The 18,208-nt window shown below is 45.5% G+C and overlaps 1 protein-coding gene and 1 long non-coding RNA gene across 3 annotated transcripts in view; both read right to left on the reverse strand.

Moving 5' to 3' along the window:
* TUB (TUB bipartite transcription factor) overlaps positions 1-18,208 on the reverse strand; it is a 70,158-nt gene that overhangs the window by 45,160 nt on the left and 6,790 nt on the right. The gene's annotated exons all lie outside the window — the stretch shown is intronic.
* LOC145716201 (uncharacterized) lies at positions 14,718-16,256 on the reverse strand. Its single transcript, XR_014138703.1, has 2 exons — positions 16,140-16,256; positions 14,718-15,930 (listed from the first exon to the last, which is right to left on the reverse strand). It is a non-coding gene; the product is annotated as an uncharacterized LOC145716201 (long non-coding RNA).

Here is an 18,208-nt window from a genome sequence, read left to right on the forward strand (position 1 = left end):
TAAAGCAAGGAAAATATGTCAGAACTTCACTCATTCATCAGTGATCTGAGTGACTTCTTTGCTGACTTGGTTAATCATTTTTGAACACTGGGAGAATAATTTCTTCAATATTTTGTGCTAGATAGCTACGCTGAACACAAGTGAATAGCACAGAGCAGCCACAGACAGGACAAATTTTGAAGTTTATCTGCACGACTCTTGTCTAAACAATCAACAAAATAAATTAAGTCTTCATTAGCATTTCCTGACTGGGGCAGAATAAATACACCCTCTCTGGCCAGTTTTGTGACACAATGCGGAGCTGGGAAGAGTATTTCTACCACTCAGATACAACAGACATGAATCACCTCAAGAGCACAGGTGGAGTCAAATGTAGTTAAAAAAAAAAAAGTGGTAAGTTTTGTGTATTTATCACCGTTGTTTTAAATTTAATTTCTTTAAGTTTATAGAGTTCAAGTCTTAATAGCAGCTATATTTAACAACTGACTTACAAGAACTTTCCTTTACTGGCCCTGAGGCCGTGTGGACCAGCTTCAGTCCAGTCACCCAGCAGAACTGAACATGACCCGCTATAACCCACCAGGCCACCAGAGGGGTCAGTCCTGGCCCCTGCCCTCTAGAGTCTAGGCTGGGGGCTGCCAGAGATGGGATCCTCTGTGAGCCTCAGGTTCTTCATCTTTTTGGGGGAAAATCATGGCCATCATCTCTCAAGGTGTAGGGAGGATTATATGCCCACCTAACCCTCCTCCAACATGCTCCGCACACCCATGTGCTAGCTCACGTGCATCGCCTCCCTCAAATACACCCAAATACACACGGCACCTCACCCGTACCATGCACATATTTTGAAGCCACAGATTGCCCCCCCCTTCCAAGCCACACCACACGCACCGACACGTCAGCCCCTCCTCCACCACAGACAAGTTTGCGCGTCCACAGCTGCCTCCCACATATTACCTCAGACACTCCACGTGCGCATTTGTCTCGGGCTGTGTCTCTCTCACACACCCATCACCCGCCTACCCAAACCACCACACGATACTCATACATGCATATGTATGTGGAACTCCTTCACATACTTCAAACACGCACACCCCCACCAAGTACCTATTACCCCCCAATTCAAGGCATGTCACGTAGCAGCGGACACCTTACCCTAGCCACCACATGGCCCCCATCACTCCAGACAGACCACACACAGTTCCTGCCCTCCGCAAAACACACACACACCACACCTGTGTATCTGCCATGGCCGACCTCTATGTGTCTCCACACTCGTGCTCACAGGCACCCACACATGCCACCCCATCCACTGAGCTCCCACACTCAACACATTCCCATATCACCCCCATGTTCCACAACAGAAGACCGCTCTGCCAGCCCCTAAGCCCACCCCTGGACCCAGGAGCACGAGGGGGATCCAGGCAGCAGGAGGTGGAAGAGCTTGAGTGAGCTTCCCTGGGGTGACACCTTGCTTCCCTGGAGGTCAGACTCTGGCCTGAGATGCAAAAGGGCGGGGGGAGTAAAAGGACTGGGGGGTGGGGGGGAGGGATGGGACAAGGACTGCTGGCTAAACACCCTGGTTTCCTTTAGGCCCAGCCTCAGGCACCATGGGGGGGCTCTAGCAGCCCACCTCCTTGCTGCTCTCCCCCAGATCCCCACCCCCAAAGAAGCCCCACCTGCTTCTGGAAGCTCCTCCCACACCCAGCAAGAGCAGGCCTCTATGGGGGTGTGTGGGCCTTGTTCAGGGTGCAGTGAATGCTGAGCTCAGGCTCTCCTGGCCTCGTGGAAGGGACCAGAAGGCAAGAGGCACAGGATGCTGGTGGGAAGGTAAAGAGGGAAGTCAGGACTCCCAAACTACAAACCCCGCAGATACTCTCAGAACCCCAGGGCATGTCCCCTTCCTGCATCTTGCCAGACTGAGGCCGTGGCAGAGGCATCTCCTGTCCTTGGGTGTCCCAACTCCCAGCTCCATCTGAAGGTCGGGGCCTGTCCAGTCCCTCTGGCCATCGTCCTGAACTCCTGCACTGCCTTTGCCTCCCGGCCTGTCAGCAGCAGAGGTGAGACCTGGGGTGAGGGGTCTGTGTCTGCTCCCGGCACCCCGGTGTCCGTGTGGCCTGGGTGGGGGCCGCTCTCCTGGACCACCCCATCATCTGAGGGAGGAGGAGCCAGCGTCCAGCGTCCAGCAGCTGCCAGCCGGGCTCCAAGGCCCACGACGGGCAGATGCCAGCACTTCGGACCAGCACCTCCAGCTCACTGTGAGAGGGGCCTCAGCCTGGGCCCTGGCAGACACACGGAGGCCATCTCAGTGGCACATCGCCCCTTCTTACAGCACCACCCAGCAATGATCCGGAGTAATCCAGGCCTGGAAGGATGCTAGTGGGGCATCCCTCTTTAGAAAGTGTGGGCTTGTTCTCGCTCTTGTGCACATGCAGGCTTGCACTCTCTCTCTCACACACAAACACACACACACACAGACACACACACAGACATACATACACTTGGGCCCAGAGACAGGCCATCCTAGCCTGGCCCCACCTTAGTGCAGCCTGTTCTCTCTGGACTCCACATCCTGGTCCTCCCAGAAGACACTGCTTTCAGGTTTCCATGGCAACAGCAGTTGGGTCCCTGATTGATGAGTTACAACAAGTCCTTCCCTCTGTCTAGCCTGGGGAGTTTCCAGGGGACACAGGCCCTGCATCTAGGTCTGGGCTCCAGACCTGGCTCGGCCATGACTCATCTCTGGCGTGGGACAAGTCCCTAATCCCCTGGTGTCAGTGTCCCCGGGGCACAGGGAGGGTGAGGCTACACTCTGACCCTTTTGGATCTGACACACTGACTCTAAATAATTGTACATATCAGAAACATCTAGTTAAAAAGATAACATCAAGAGATCTTACAAAAGCAATAGAAGAAAGAACAGATCCTGGGAAACTTCACAAGAAGCATCTCAGACATACACAAGAACACACTAAAATGCTAATAAAACAAACTTGAAATCTTACCTATACAAACACCCATGATAAAAAGAAACTTCCCCTCTGTTCCTCTATGGTCCTGTAATTTTGTCCAATCAATGTACACATTCGTGCCATTCTAATCACAAGTGCGATAGGATTTCTGTTTTCAATGGGACAAATTTATTACAAAATTCATCTGGAAAAATAAGTCAGTTTTCCAAGATAACCAAGAAAATGTGTAAGAGGAAAAGAATAAGGACTTGCCACACCAGCTACGAAACCGTACTACGAATCTGAAATAAAACCTCAGCACGGGCCGGGGAATGACCAACGGACCAATGCAGTGTGGAAACAGACCCACATCTGCAGAGGAAATTGGGTTATGCTAAAGATGGCCTCACAAAATGCCGACGAAATGTTGCACTATTTAGTCAATGGTTTCCAGATAAACTTGCTATCCACCTGGGGGGACAAAAGTTCTCTCCCTCCGTCACGTCACACACAAAAACACGTAACAGATGCATTAAAGACGTATTGTAAAAAACAAAAGAAAACAAAAAGACTACAAGTAGAAAATGTTGGAGAATATTTTTCTGATCGTGTGTAGGAGCTTTTCTAAGTATGTTCCTAAATCCATAAGGATTTTATAAGGTTAAAAACAACAGTCTCTTGTACAGCAAGAGACGCTGTGCGTGGGACTGAAAATAAAGCTGGCAAACAGTACTGAGGGAGGGCGTGTCTGGGGGGAGGGTGTCCTCATGGGTAGTCTTTCTGGAAGGAAATGTGATCCTATGAAAGCACCAAAGACCTTTAATGAATATCTCTGAGGCAGTCATTCTTTCTGAGCCAGGAATTTCACTTCCCTGAAGCTATTCTAAGAAAGTTATCAGGTGAGCATGGAAATTTACGTACAAAGATCTTCATCACGGAGGATTCTGGAATTCTTGAAATGATGCAAATAGGAAAATGGTGAAATACATTTCAATAAGTCCATAAAAGAACCATGATATAGCCATTAAAACAAAATTCATCTAATAATGTTTAATGATATGCAAAAACATGTTACGTAGAAAATTTAGAGAACAAAACAGCTACACGACTTTGTTAAGATATGCACACACAAACCTGTGTAATTACCACTTGTGAACAAACTCATACTGTACATTTTTTCAGATAACACCCAAAAAGAGGTTTTTTCCAAAATAGCACCTCAAGAGAATTGAAACCCATCTTTTTTTAAGCAGCCTCCGCACACAGCGTGGAGCCCAACACGGGGCTCGAACTCACGACACTGACATCAAGACCTGAGCTGAGATCAAGAGTCGGACACTTAACCAACCGAGCCACCCAGACGCCTGAGACCCATTTTTTTTTAATTAACAATTTTATGAAGTAATAACACAACACAAAACACCCTTACTTTTGGCATCTACTCTGCGAAGCTCACACCCCCACTCACTCTGCGCAGCTCCCTACTGTTCCCAGCAGCACAGCACCAGTGACTTGCTCTCAGCACGAGCTACCTGAGGCTTCCTTCCTGACCCCGAGCTGAAGCTTCTCCTCTGCGACAGCAGCCTTTCTTTGAAGACTATTCGTGCAAAGTTCATAAAAATGCATCCTTCCCCCAAATACCAATGCTATTGGCAGAACAAGTAAAAATTAAATGGTTGACAAAAGCATAGGAAGAAAGAGCTAAGAGACAGAATAGCAGCAGAGCATTTATTTTCTTTTAAGTCTAAGATAGGCAGAACTTACTTTTAGGATGACAGACTTCACTGAAAGGAAAAATAACATACGACTTTACCCGGGCGTTTCTGCTTTAGGGTTTACTTTCCTCGTTTTCTTTTTTTCTTTTTCTTCCTTTTTTTCCCTCTCTTAGTGAACTAGGGGTTACCAGGTGGGCACATAAGTAAAAGATTAAAAAGAAATGCACTGGGGCGCCTGGGTGGCTCAGTCAGTTAAGCGGCTGCCTTCGGCTCAGGTCATGATCTCAGGGTCCTGGGATCGAGCCCCACATCGGGCTCCCTGCTCCGCAGGAAGCCTGCTTCTCCCTCTACCCTTCCCCCCGCTCGTGCTCTCTCTCTCTCTCTCTCTCTGTCAAATAAATAAAATCTTAAAAAAATAAAAAAGAAATACATGAAGGAAAAGATGTTCAATTTTATTATTCACTGGGAGATACAATCCCAATATCACAAGCAATAGTGCACACTCACCAGAACAGCTAACATAAGACAGGAAAAACCAAAGTTTGGTGAGGATGTGGAGCAAACCGGCCTCACACACTGCAGGTGAAAGGGTATTGGTAGAACCATTTTGGAAAATTCTGGCAGCATCTACTAAAGCTGAACATAAAACTCAGCAATTGCACACCTGGGTACCTGGCCCACGGAAATATACACATATGTGCACCAAAGGACATGGACAAGCCTGTTGTTAACAGCACTAGGGTCATAACCGCCAAATACTTTAAAATTCCACAATACCATCCACAGTAGGATGGATATATAAACTGTGCTACAGTCACACAATTAAACTCTATATAGTGACGATAAGTGAACTACCATGTAACTATATACCTAACACAGATGGATCTCCCAAATACCATATTGAGCAAAACAAGACACACTCAAATTGGAGATAATGAATTATTCCATTTATGTAAATGCTGAACACGAGCAAAATTAACCAATGATGTTAGGGGTCAGGACAACTGCTTTGGGAGGAGGCAGTTACCAGAAGTGGCTCAGAGGGAGCTTCTAGGGTGCTGGCAACATTCTGTTTCTTAGTCTGGGTTTTGTTAACATGACTGTATTCAGCTGTGAAAATGCATTATAAACTGTGCATTAAAAATCTGTGCTTTTTAAAAAATTTATTTTTAAGTAAGCTCTAGGCGTGGGGCTCGAACTCATGACCCTGAGATCAAGAGTCGCATGCTCCACTGACTGAGCCAGTCAGATGCCCCAATTTGTGCTTTTATATATACTGTATATACTTCAAAAAGTTACAAGATAGAAATAAATCAAAAAGTTAACAGGAGTTATCTCTAGGTGTCTTATTTTTCTTCCCTATATTGTTTCATATATTCCAAATATACTGCAATGTTTCAAAAAATATTTTAATCTATTTTACAACATATGTTCATGTCACATGATGCCACCATGCTTCTAAAAAAGGTGTTGTGAAGTTGGCCTGGGCAAGAAGCTACCACTTCTCTTCCTAAGGAGTATCTACTTCCTTTTTCCTGAGCCTGGGCCAGTGGTTCCCAAATCTATCTGGATATCAGAGTCAACTGGGTAGCTATTTAAAAATTCCGATTCTGGGGCCCCACTCCCAGAGATTGGGATTCCGTTGGTCTAGCATGGGCTCCAATATGGCGTCCCTCAAGTTCTCAGGTACTGGGACTCTGCACCACAGTGTCTGAACTGTCATAGCTTCAGCTCCCCCTGCTGGACAGGGGCTGGGAAAGCCTGCCTGGGGCACCCACAGTCCCCCTCAGTAGGGCTGGGAAAGGAGGATTAGGCCCTAGGATTTGGGAGCTTCCTGGGAGAGAGAGAGCTTGGAAAGCCCAAGGTAGCCCTGCAGGCCTACAGGACAGGGAGTACAGCAAAGCCCTTAGGATCACAGATGTGGAGTTAAATAGACAAGGGCTCAAATCCTGTTCTGTAATAAGCTCCATGACCTTGGGCTATCTCTGATCCTTAGCTATCTCACAGGAAATCTAACACCTATTTCACAGAATTATGAATATGAAAGAAGACAATGTATGTAAAACATTTAACACAAAGCCTGGCATGTTGTAAGATCACAATGTCAATAGTAACGATATACACTATGCTAAGGATTATGCAATACTTAACACAATATTACTACATTTGTGTATTATATAATGTTATATATATAGTATAGAGAGATGTACTGCTACTGAATATGGACAGTCCAAATTATGGAAAATCAAACGTTGTGATGATTGTTTTAGGAAATACACTTTTGTCTATTATGGTCTCCTTTTGCAGATGCTATAAATCAAAATTCATTCATTCATTCATTCAATCAACAGAAGTTAAGGGTACAATCTTTGAAAATTTGCCTCCCCAGTTATGTGACAAAGTGACCTTGGGCAACTTACTTATCCACTCCATGTCGCAGTTTCTTCATTTGCAAAATGAGAATGATAACAGTATCCACCTCAGAGGGTGGTTCTTACTGTTGTATGAGTTAATCTGTGTAAATGGCTTAGAAGTATCTGTGGTGTGCTTTAAGTTGTCAGTAAATTTCAGCTGTTATTATCCCTTCAACATTTATGAATGCTTACTGTGTATACACAGTCTGCTGAGGACACACAATGAAAAAGAGAGGGAACACAAGCAGGGGGAGCTGCAGAGGGAGAGGGAGAAGCAGATTCCCCGCTGAGCAAGAAGCCCAATTCAGGGCTTGATCCCAGGACCCTGAGATCATGACCTGAGCCAAAGGCAGATGCTTAACCAACTGAGCCACCCAGGCGCCCCTCCCCACCCCAGGACACTCTTAAGGTTACTTGCATTGAAGACTGGGGGAAGGGGAATCTGTACAAAGAGTATGAGAATGATTATTTTTTTCAAATCATAAATAAAGCATTTACTCACTACTTATTCATTCATCATTTCTTACAACCAATAAATATGTATTGATAAAAAAAAAAAAGACAGACATGGTTCCTGCCTTCATGGAGCTTATAATCGAATCACAGTAAAGCATATACTTCTTTAAGTGGCTGAGCAAGTGGGACCTTTCCCAGCAGAGTTACATTGTGTGGCTGCACATCCCAGTCATCAAAGCCCTTCATCACGCCCTATCCTAAAATCCTAAATTTCCTGTGACACATCAGGCTTCCTGTGGCACAGATTATGATCCTCGTACAGGAGAAGGCTCTGCTGAGGAGCCAAAAGTCCAGCCACCCTAAGACCTTCCATGGGGCTCAGCCCACACTGGCTGGGATGATGTCGCAGAGCTCCCTCTGAAGCAGGTATATGTAGCCACTGGAAAGCTCACAGAAGTCTAGCCCCTGTGCAGCAGAGCAGGGGGATAGCATAAACCCTAAAGTCCAGTACTGTCCAACTCTGGAAGGAAAGCTGTGCTGCACTGAACCCCTCCGCTCTGGGCTGGAGAGCCCTGGAGACATCCAAGCCACTGGAAGGCAGCTGGCCTTGGGTCTCCTTGTTTCCACCAGCCATGCATCCATACCCGGCTTTCATTCATTCACTGCACTTATATGGAGCACCTACTCTATGTACAGTCCTCCACTAAGGGTACACAGCCAAGCCAGACAGGGCCTTACCCTCAGAGTCACAGCCAACTAGCACATTTAGATATAACCTATGATTAAAGTTGACTAAGACTTATGATAGAGTTTAGCACTTTGTGTGACTGAGGACAACTGAGTAGGCTTCCTGGCAGAGGTGGCACTGAGTCCTGAAGGATGTCGGGAAGTTTACCAGGTGAAGATATGGAAGGAACCACAGGTACAGCCCCGAAACGGAAGACAGAAACGTGAGTTTGCTGGACTGGTGCAGATGGGAAAGAGATCACATCTTCGGCTGAGTGCTGACCCGATGTGAGGAGCCTGTGTGATCCTAGTAACAAATCACCAGAGAGAAGTAGGCAGAAGAATCCCAAAAAATCACAGAAGGCTGGGAATAGTTTGTGTTCCGATCAGTCAGAGTATAAAGACCTCCTAATACACAGGACATCAGGCAGAGTCCTCAGAAGAGTATTGCTTTAGTAGTGAGGTTAAATTAGCCCTTGGCTAAAGGCTGCTCTGGACCTACCCTAAGAAAGATTAAAAGAAAACGCCAAAAGGATCCAAATTCTAAATAATTTAACTGTTTCAGAACAAAGTCCTGACGTTGTGATGATTGTTCTAAAGGAATAAAACAAAGTCCAGCACCCAACAATGTAAAATTCACAGCATCCATCCTTCAATCAAAAATTATCAGACATGTAAAAAATCAGGAGGATCGAACACATAATTCAGAAGAAAAATTAGTCATGAGGAAAATATCTAGAGATGACATTAGCAGACCAGAATGTGAAAAGAGCTATTACAGACTTACTCCATATAGGAAAGAAGGCAGAAGAAAATATGACTATAATAAGGAGAGAAATGGAAGATGTAGCTAAGACCCAAATCAAACTTCTGGAGTTGAAAAACACAATACCTAAAACAAAAAATACACTATGTAGAATTAGATACTGCAGAAGAAAAGATTATGAATTCAAAGACACAGCAATAGAAATATTCCAAAATAAAGCTCAGGAAAAAAGTGCTGAAAAAAGAAGTTATCAGTGAATTGTGGAACAATATCAAGTGGTCCAACATACATGTAATTGGAATTCCAGGGGTGGGGGAGGAGCTGAGGAGGAGAGGCAGAAAAAAATATTTGAAGAAATAATGACCCAAATCTTTTCAAATTGGATGAAAATTATACACCCACAGGTCCAACAATGTCAAAAGACTTCAAGCAGAAGAAATATAAAGAAAACTACACTGAGATACCTCATGATCAAATTACTGAAAAGATTTTTTTTTTTTTTAAATCTTAAAAGCAGCCAGAAAAGGAGAAGGGAACACACACTGCAAACAGGGACAAAGAAAAGAAAGGCAGCACACACCTCATGAAACAATGCAAACCAGAAGACAGTGCAGCAACATCTTTACAGCACTGTGGGGGGAGGGGGAGCCCTGTCAATTTTAATTTTATTTCTGGTCAATTCAAAAAGGAAAGCAAGATAAAAACTGTTTCATACAAATAAAATCTGAGAGAATGCATCACCAGCAGATCAGTACTATAAGGAATGTTAAAATAAGTCCTGCAGGGAAAAGGAAAATGATACTAGAGGATGATTTACATATACACATGAAGAGCACTGGAAATGGTAAATATGTAGGTGCCCATGAAAAGTTTTTCTCACTAAACAAACAAACAGACAAACAAACAAAACCCTGAATCCAGCAACATATAAAAAAGGATTATACATCTTGATCAAGTAGGACTTATTCTGGGGATGCAAAGGTGCCTTATCTAAAAATCAGTCTTAATACGATATTGATACGATATACAATATCAATAGAAAAACCACATAATTGTCTAGTGGATGCAGAAAAAGCTTTTGAAAAAATTCAATACCTCTTCATGATAAAATCATTCAACAAACCAAGAATAGAAGGGGATTCCCTCAACGTGGTAAGGGGCACCTATGAAAAACCAAAAACTGAAATCATACTTAACAGTGAAAGACGGAATGCATTATCTACCCTTAAGATCAAACCAAGGATGCTCGCTCTTGAAAAATCTGTTGTACTGGAGGTTCTAGCCAAGATGATTAGGCAAGACAATGAAATAAAAGGCATCCAGATTAAAAAGGAAGACGTAAAACTATCTGTATTCATTGATGACATGATTTTGTATAAAGAATATCTAAGATATCACCAAAAGACTATTAGAACTAATAAACAAGTTCCACAAGCTTACAGGATACAGATCAGTTATATTTCTATACACCTGCAGGGAACAATCCAAAAAATGAAATTAAGAAAACAATTCAATTTGCAAGAGCATCAAAAAGAATAAAACACTTGGGAATAAATTTTTAAAAAGAAGTACAAGACTTTACAATGGAAACTACAAACTTCTTTGAAAGTGAAGAAGACCCAAATAAATAAAAAGGCATCCTGGGTTTATGGATTAGAAGTTTAAATATTTTTAAGATGGCAATACTCCCCAAATTGATCTACAGATTAAACACAATCCACATCAGAATACCAGCTGGTTTCTCTGTCAGAAATTGACAAGCTGATCCTAAAATCACATGGAAATTCAAGGGACCCAGCATAGCCAAAACAATCTTTAAAAAGGACAAATTTGGAGAGCTCACACTTCCTGACTTCAAAAACTTACAACAAAGCTACAATAATCAAAACTGTGGTATTGGTATAAGGACAGATACATAAATCAAGGCAGTAAATTGAGAGTCCAGGAATAAACTCACATTTATAAATCAATTTTGGGCAAGGATGCTAAGACCATATAATGGTGGAAAGAATAGGTTTTTCAGCAAATGGTTTTGGGACAACTGAATATCTAAAATGAGAAAGACTTGGCACCCTCTACCTCACACTCTATACAAAAATTAACTCAAAATGAATCAAAGACCTAAATGTAAGCACTACAACTGTAAAACTGTTAGAAGAAAATGTAGGCACAAATCTTTCTGACCTTGGATTAAGCAATGATTTCTTAGAAATGACATCAAAAGCATAAGCAACAATAGAAAAAATAGATAAAGTTCATCAAAATTTAAAACTTTTGTGTTGCAAAAGACACCATAGAGAAAGTGAAAAGATAAGCCACAGAATTCGATAAAGCATTTGCAAATCACTATCTGATAATGGACTTGTATCTAGAATACCTAACAAATGGTTACAACCCAGTAATAAAAAGACAAATAACTCATTTTAAAAATGGTCAAAGGATCTGAATAGACATTTTTCCAAAGATATACAAATGGCCTGTAGACACATCATTAGTCATTATTAGTCATCAGGGAAATATAAGTCAGAACCACAATGAGATACCACTTCACACTCAGTAGGATAGCTATAATAAAAACCACAAATAAAACATTTATTGTCAAGTATGTAGAGAAATTAGAAACCTCATACATTGCTGGTGGGTATGTGAAATGGTGCAGCCACTTTGGAAAATAGTCTGGCAATTCCTCAAAAGGCTGAACATTAGATTCCCAGAAGTTCTACTCCCAGGTATAGACCCAAGAGAAATGAAATGTGTCCACAAATTTTCACAGCAACATCATTTATAATAGCGAAAAAGTGAAAACAATCCAAATATCCATCAATTGATGAACGGATAAACAAAATGCATGTGTCCACACAATGGAATATTATTTGGCAACAAAAGAAATGAACTATTGAGACATACTACAACATAGATGAACCTTGAAAACATTCTGCTAAGGAAAAAAGCCAGTCACAAAGACCACATATTATGTGATTTCATTCATATGAAATGTCCACAACAGGCAAATCTGTAGAGAAAATAAGGTAGCAGTAGCCTATGGCTGGGGGTGGGTAGAAGAAAGGGGAGTGACAGCTGATGGGCATGCAGCTTTTTTTGAGGGGGGGGAGATAATGAAAATGTTCTAAGACTGATTGTAGTGATGGTTGCACAACCTAAAACCCATTGACCTGTACACTACATATAGGTGAATTGTATGGTATATGAATTACATCCCAAGAAAGATGTTATTTTTTTAAAAAGAGACAACTGACTGTTTAAAGCAAAAAAAAAAAAAAATTGTGTATTGTTGGGTGTATATCATAGCTAAAAGCAAAATGCATGACAATAGCTCAAAAGACAGGAAGAACGAAGTATACTGTTGTAAGGTTCTCAATGATATTCATGAATGGTAGAATATTATTTTAAGGTTGAAGATGTATAATATAAACCCTAAGCAACCACTAATAAAAACAAACAAAAAAATAATTTACAACTAATAAGCTAAGAATGGAGATAAAATAGACACACACACACACACAAAAACACAAAAACAAAACAAAACAACACGCAATCTAAAAGAAAGCAAAAAAAGAAGACAAAGGAACAAAGAACAAGCAGGACAAATAGAATGCCAATGGAAAGATGGCAGATTTAAACTCAACCATATTGATAACAACATTAATTGTAAGTGGTCTAAACACTCCAATTAAAAAGTCAAATTTGTCAAATTGGATAAAAATAACACAATGACATGCTTTCTAAAAAAAAAAAAACTTTGAAAATATAAAGTCAGAGAGATTAAAAGTACAAGGATAGAAAAAGATATGCCATGCAAACACTAGTCAACAGAAAGCCAGAGTGATTACACAGACCAACTGGAAATATTACCAGGGATGAAGAACATTTTATATTAATGAAGGGATTAACTTCTCAAAAGGATATAACAACCTTAAATGTTTATGCACCTAGGAACAGAGCTTAAACACATGATGCAAAAAGTGATAGATCTGAAAAGAAAAAATGAAATGAAGGAGAAATATCTAGGTAGCAGCTGTAGTCATCAGCTTAGAGATGGAAGCTGAAGCCACGACAATCAGATGAGCAGAAACAAGTGTAAGGGAAAAAAAGACATCCAGACAGAATGCTGGGCCACTTTAGCACTGCCAGGGTGATCAGAAGAAACTCTCAAGAAACAAACAGAGAAATAACTATCAGAATAGGAGGCAGAAAAGGAGAATGTGAGGTCATGGAACTCCAGAGAAGAGGGCTCCAAAAGGCAGAGTGTGCTCAGCTACATCAAATGCTGCTGAGATAAACTAGGACCTCGTAGGCTGCAGCAGGATTTACAGAAAGAATCAGTGGAGATACGGGGATAGTGGGAACAGAAGCCAGGGGATTGAGCAGGAGTTGAGATGAAGATAATAAACCCAGATTTTGATTTCAACAGCCTTGGCTGAGAAGAGTAGGAGACAGAGGAAGTTGTAAAGTCAAGGTATTTTTGTTTTGTTTCTTAACTGGGTTACAATGGAAAGAGTCAGGAGAGTGGAGACGATGAAGATCCAGGGTACAAGGAATGAGCAACAGAAGGGGGTACTCGGGCAGGGGTTGAGGGAAGAGTTACCAGATCTCCTGTGGAGAGGCTAACTGGAAGAGGGACATCTATCTCTCAGTATAATGGGGGCCAGAGGCATGGATAGACATGGATGCAGGTCAGTTTGGAGCCCAGGGCAGAGGTTAAAAAAATTACCTCCTGCTAAGTTTTCTTTTCCTTATAAAGAGAGTGTTTAGGTCAGCTGCTGGGAGTGAGTGGGGAAGCTGTGGTGTGGAAAAGCAGAGGGGTATGTGAGAGCTCTGAAATAGCTGGGGGCGGGGTGCGGTTGGAGTAGACGTAGGCAGCAGGACTGCTGGGCACTGCTGGGGGCTCAGTTGAGGCTATGGACCATGAAGTTGGACAAGTGTCAATTCATGAAGGGATTCCCATCCCCCATCTCAGCCTTATAATAAGCCAGGACTGGAGAAGTCAGGCAGTTACCACGTTCTAGGGGTGGGGTGGGAGGCTACGGGGCCAGGTGGTGAATGGTGAGCAGTTCAAGTAATAGGCCATAGCATCCAGATTGGAGGGGAACAAGAGCTGATTCGGGGTGAGGGGAAAAAGTAAGAGGCAGGAGCCTGAAGGTCTCTATGAACAGATATGGTGGAGGCAAGGGAGACAGAGCACATAGGAGGTATACGGAGATTAAAACTTCAGAGGTGGAATGGTTTCAAATGATAACCAGATCATGGAAATGGGTTGCTGAAACAGAGGTGACAGTCAGTGAGTTGAAGACAAGTAACTCAGAAGCCAGGGTTTGGAGGAGCTGTCTTCGTAGACATGGAAGCTCCTGGAATGATGGTAGAACCTAGGACAAAAACACTGTGACAAAATTCTTTTGCTGTCTGGGTCCCTACATAGCTGGATCATCTAACTTTGCCCTTAATTATGACTATTGCCAGCCTGCAGAGATATAGCCTTATAACTCAGCCTTCATCCCTGAGGCTGCCTGGCTCCTCACCTCCCTTGTCCTTCTAGTTATAGACTCGTGTGCCCTTACAGGACTGACCACAGGTGAAATATCATGCTTGCTGGCACCATCTTGAATTACATAGTTTTTAAGAGATATTGGCAGAGCCTTTAAACATGGAAGAGCCGGAGTGGTGTTGAGAGCCTGGCGTAAGGGGCACCAAATCCCAGAAACCCAGGATGGCCAGGAGTGCTTGCGAGCTAGCCATCAGCCAGATACACAGTCACAGTATGCTCAGAGCCTCTGTGCACAAGAAGCAAGGTCATAACCAAAAGACCACGCACTCCCAATAAGCCCCTTGACTCCCATCCAGCGAGGCTGGCTCCCTGGCCTGCAGTGAAGAGAAAGAGCCTTGAGTAGGGGGCCTGGGTTCTAGTCCTGACTCTGCCATGAACTTGCAGTGTGACCCTGCCCTGAGGCCTCGGTTTGCCTGTTACACAAGGGCAGTGGGATCCCAAAGACTCTTGCAGCCTAGATGGTCTACGGGTGTGGGTGGAGGAAGGATATGCTCATCAGCTCACAGGGCTCAGAATGCACGGGCTGCAGAAGTCTTCAAGCTTCATGAGAGTCTTTTGCAGAGTCATCCCTCTGGGGTTCACTCCCTGCACCCCTCCTCCTCCTCCTTCCTGAGATCCTCTGAAGTAAGCTCAAGTGGTACCCCCATGCCTCCCATCTTTCTCTTCATGAGATTTTCTTTAGGCTAAAAAGTCAACCTGGTTTGAGGCTGTGTTGAAAAGGAGAACACAGGAGGCCCCAGCCACACGGCCATACCAGAGACCCATGGCTCCCCACAGAGCTTCCCTTTTAGGGCACATTTATCCCAACCCCCATCAGAGACTCAGGACCAACAACCACGAAAGCTCCAGATGCCCCCGTATGTCTCTGGCCTGGTCCTTGGGAGGCAGGCAGATTCCTCAGATACCAGGGACCCTCAGTACCCCATGTTGCAGCTGGTGAGGGGATCCCAACATGTGGCCTCATCTGTACCCAGGACTGAGCCCCCTCCTTCACAAGGTGTTTCTGCCTATCCTTTGGGCCAATGATACATCCTAGGGCCCTTGACATCAGTGAAGAACAAATGAGGTCCTGTCAGGAGTCTTGGGAAAGACCCACTTTGTGACTGTAGAAGATAGGCCTGGGTTATCAGCCTGGTGCAGGTAGCATGGGGGGTCCGGGCGTGTGGACAGTGGGAAGGAATTCCCTCAGTGATGCCGGGCCACAGCTTGAGGACACCTTCTCTCTGGGGAAGGCCTGGCCAAGATTCCCCCAGGATAGGCTGGGGAGCAGAGCCCGGGACCCTGGGGACTCTGGGCAGCACCACCTGGCTGGAGCAGGGCAGAAGGACCACAGAAGGATCTAAGAGGAACAAACCAAGGTCACAAGAGCCATAGTGAGTACAGCCTTTGCCTGGGGTCACCCCTCCCCTGGGCCCCATTTCACACACACCCCCAGCACGCATGGGCTCCATGGCCACCGAGCTGCCCATGTCCTCCCCTCCACCTCCCTGCAGTCTCCTGTGAATGGCCCTCTCCCAGTCAGTGCTCCCTCCTCCCCTGCCAGCTCACCGAGCGATCTCCCTTCCTTCCTTCCAGTACTTCCTCCTGGTTGTTCTCCTGAGGGGGAAAAGAAGGGGTGACTCCACGCCCTTGTCGCCTCACTTCTTCATTCCTGCCCCTTGCCTGGCCAGACCATGGTCACTCAAGGCCTCTCCTGGGGCCTTGGTCTTGGCCAGGTCAGCTGGGAATCCAATGGGATCAGGGTGGACGGGCTCTGGGACAGCAAGCAGGCAGCCCAGAATGAGGACAGTAATGAGCAGAGCCGGGGACGAAGCAGGGGGGTCAGGTGGAGACTGGGGAGAGAAGCCCACCAGAAGAGACAGAGGGCAGGAGTACGGAGCTGCCAAGGGCAGAGGCCTCGCTCCCACGCTGGAGGAAACCCCTCCGATCTGGGGCAGGTGGAGGAGCAGAGCCTCCCTGTTCACCTGTCTAGAGCCTGAGGCTGTGGGAGGACTGTGGGATCCCATGTGGTGACAGGCTAGTGGTGGGGTCGAGCAGGGTGGGGGGGTGGGGAGGACCCAAGGGTGGGATCCTTGGGCTAAAGGCAGGGGTGCCGAATGCTTACCGATCTCCTCGGTGGCCCCGTTTCAGGGGCCCAGGCTTCCTGTGTTGCTTCGATTGCTGAGATCCCATGGGCCGGGGAGTGCCTCCTGGGAACAAAAGCCCTGTCTTGGCAAAAGGGTGCAAACCCAGGAAGAAAGCAGAGGGTCCTGTCCTCCATGGCAGCCAAAGGCTGGGGGGAGTCCGGAGGCTGGTGCTGCTTCAGGCTGCACACAAAGACCGGGATCCTGTTGCAGTTCCTTACACTACTCAGCTCCCAACTGAAGCTGCCACAAGCCACCTGGGTGTCTCCCTCCATCACCGCGGCAACAGTCACACTAACAACCACCATCAGGATTCACTGGGACACAGAAACCCTCTCTGCTGGTCACAGTCCCCCTCCCAAGCCCTTCAGGACCAGCCCGAATCTCCAAGGCTTCAGTGACCATGCCACTCAAGGACACCCAGCTGCTCGTTTCCATGGCAACACCGAGACCCTGTATGCCTGCATCTGCGGTTACTATAGCAACCCAGGCAGAGCCAGGTGCACTGAGGACAAAGTCCCCATCTGGAGGAACCACAGCCAGAAAACACATTCACTGCCGCTCTCTGTGGCCTGCCCTTGGTTGGTAGCAGGTCTGTGCTTGTGCGTCTTTGAGAGACTGATGGGGGTTCTAGGATTTCCTCGCCTGTGTCCTCAGCCTCTTGTCCTCCCACTCCACCTAAAAGGCACCCGAGTGATCTTCCCCCTCACAGGGCTTCACTTCCCACAACCCTTTTGAGAGAGAGAGAGAGAGCACATGTGGGGGGTGGGGAGAAGAGGGAGAGAGAGAATCTGAAGCAAGCTCCACACCCAGCACAGAGCCTGATGCAGGGCTTGACCTCACAACCCTGAGATCATGACCTGAGCCGAAATCAAGAGTCAGACACTCAACCAACTGAGCCACCCAGGCGCCCCCACCTCCCACAACCCAAGAACATCCACGCCTGCATCGTGGGCCCACTCCTCTCCTAAACTCCAGAACCCTCCATCCACCTGTTCTCTGGACACATCCCCCTGAATGTCCCACACAGCAGCTCACACTGAAGGATGCAGCTAGGACTTCCTGTGAGTCTTATCTTATAGCTAAGATCTATCTTATCCATGCTGTCTCTGTGAGCCACACAGCAGGCCTCCAAGGCGCCAGCATAGCTTCCTGCTATTTCCTTCCACCTTCCCTGCCCAGGCCGGCAATCATGAAACCATTTTGATGTCAGCCAGCAAGCATCTGTCCAGTCCCTTCCCTAGGTCCACATCCTCAGAAGGCCAGCCCAGGGTTGGGGCCCCACTCAGAGAGAAGCTGAGCCCCGACCAGAGGTAGTAGACAAGAAGAAATGAAGGGAGCAGGGGTTAGGGCCCAATGGGAAATGAGGGGGAGCTGAATGAGGTGCCAAAAGACTCAGCTATCAAGATAATATTTTAAGTCAAATTGAATGCAAAAATACCCCCCATACACAAAACAACCAAATTTTAAACTATGACAGGGTTCCACGGGGGC

This window comes from Leptonychotes weddellii, chromosome 11, assembly GCF_054177405.1.
Source record: "Leptonychotes weddellii isolate Sample4059 chromosome 11, ASM5417740v2, whole genome shotgun sequence".
In the NCBI taxonomy this organism is placed as follows: Eukaryota; Metazoa; Chordata; class Mammalia; order Carnivora; family Phocidae; genus Leptonychotes; species Leptonychotes weddellii.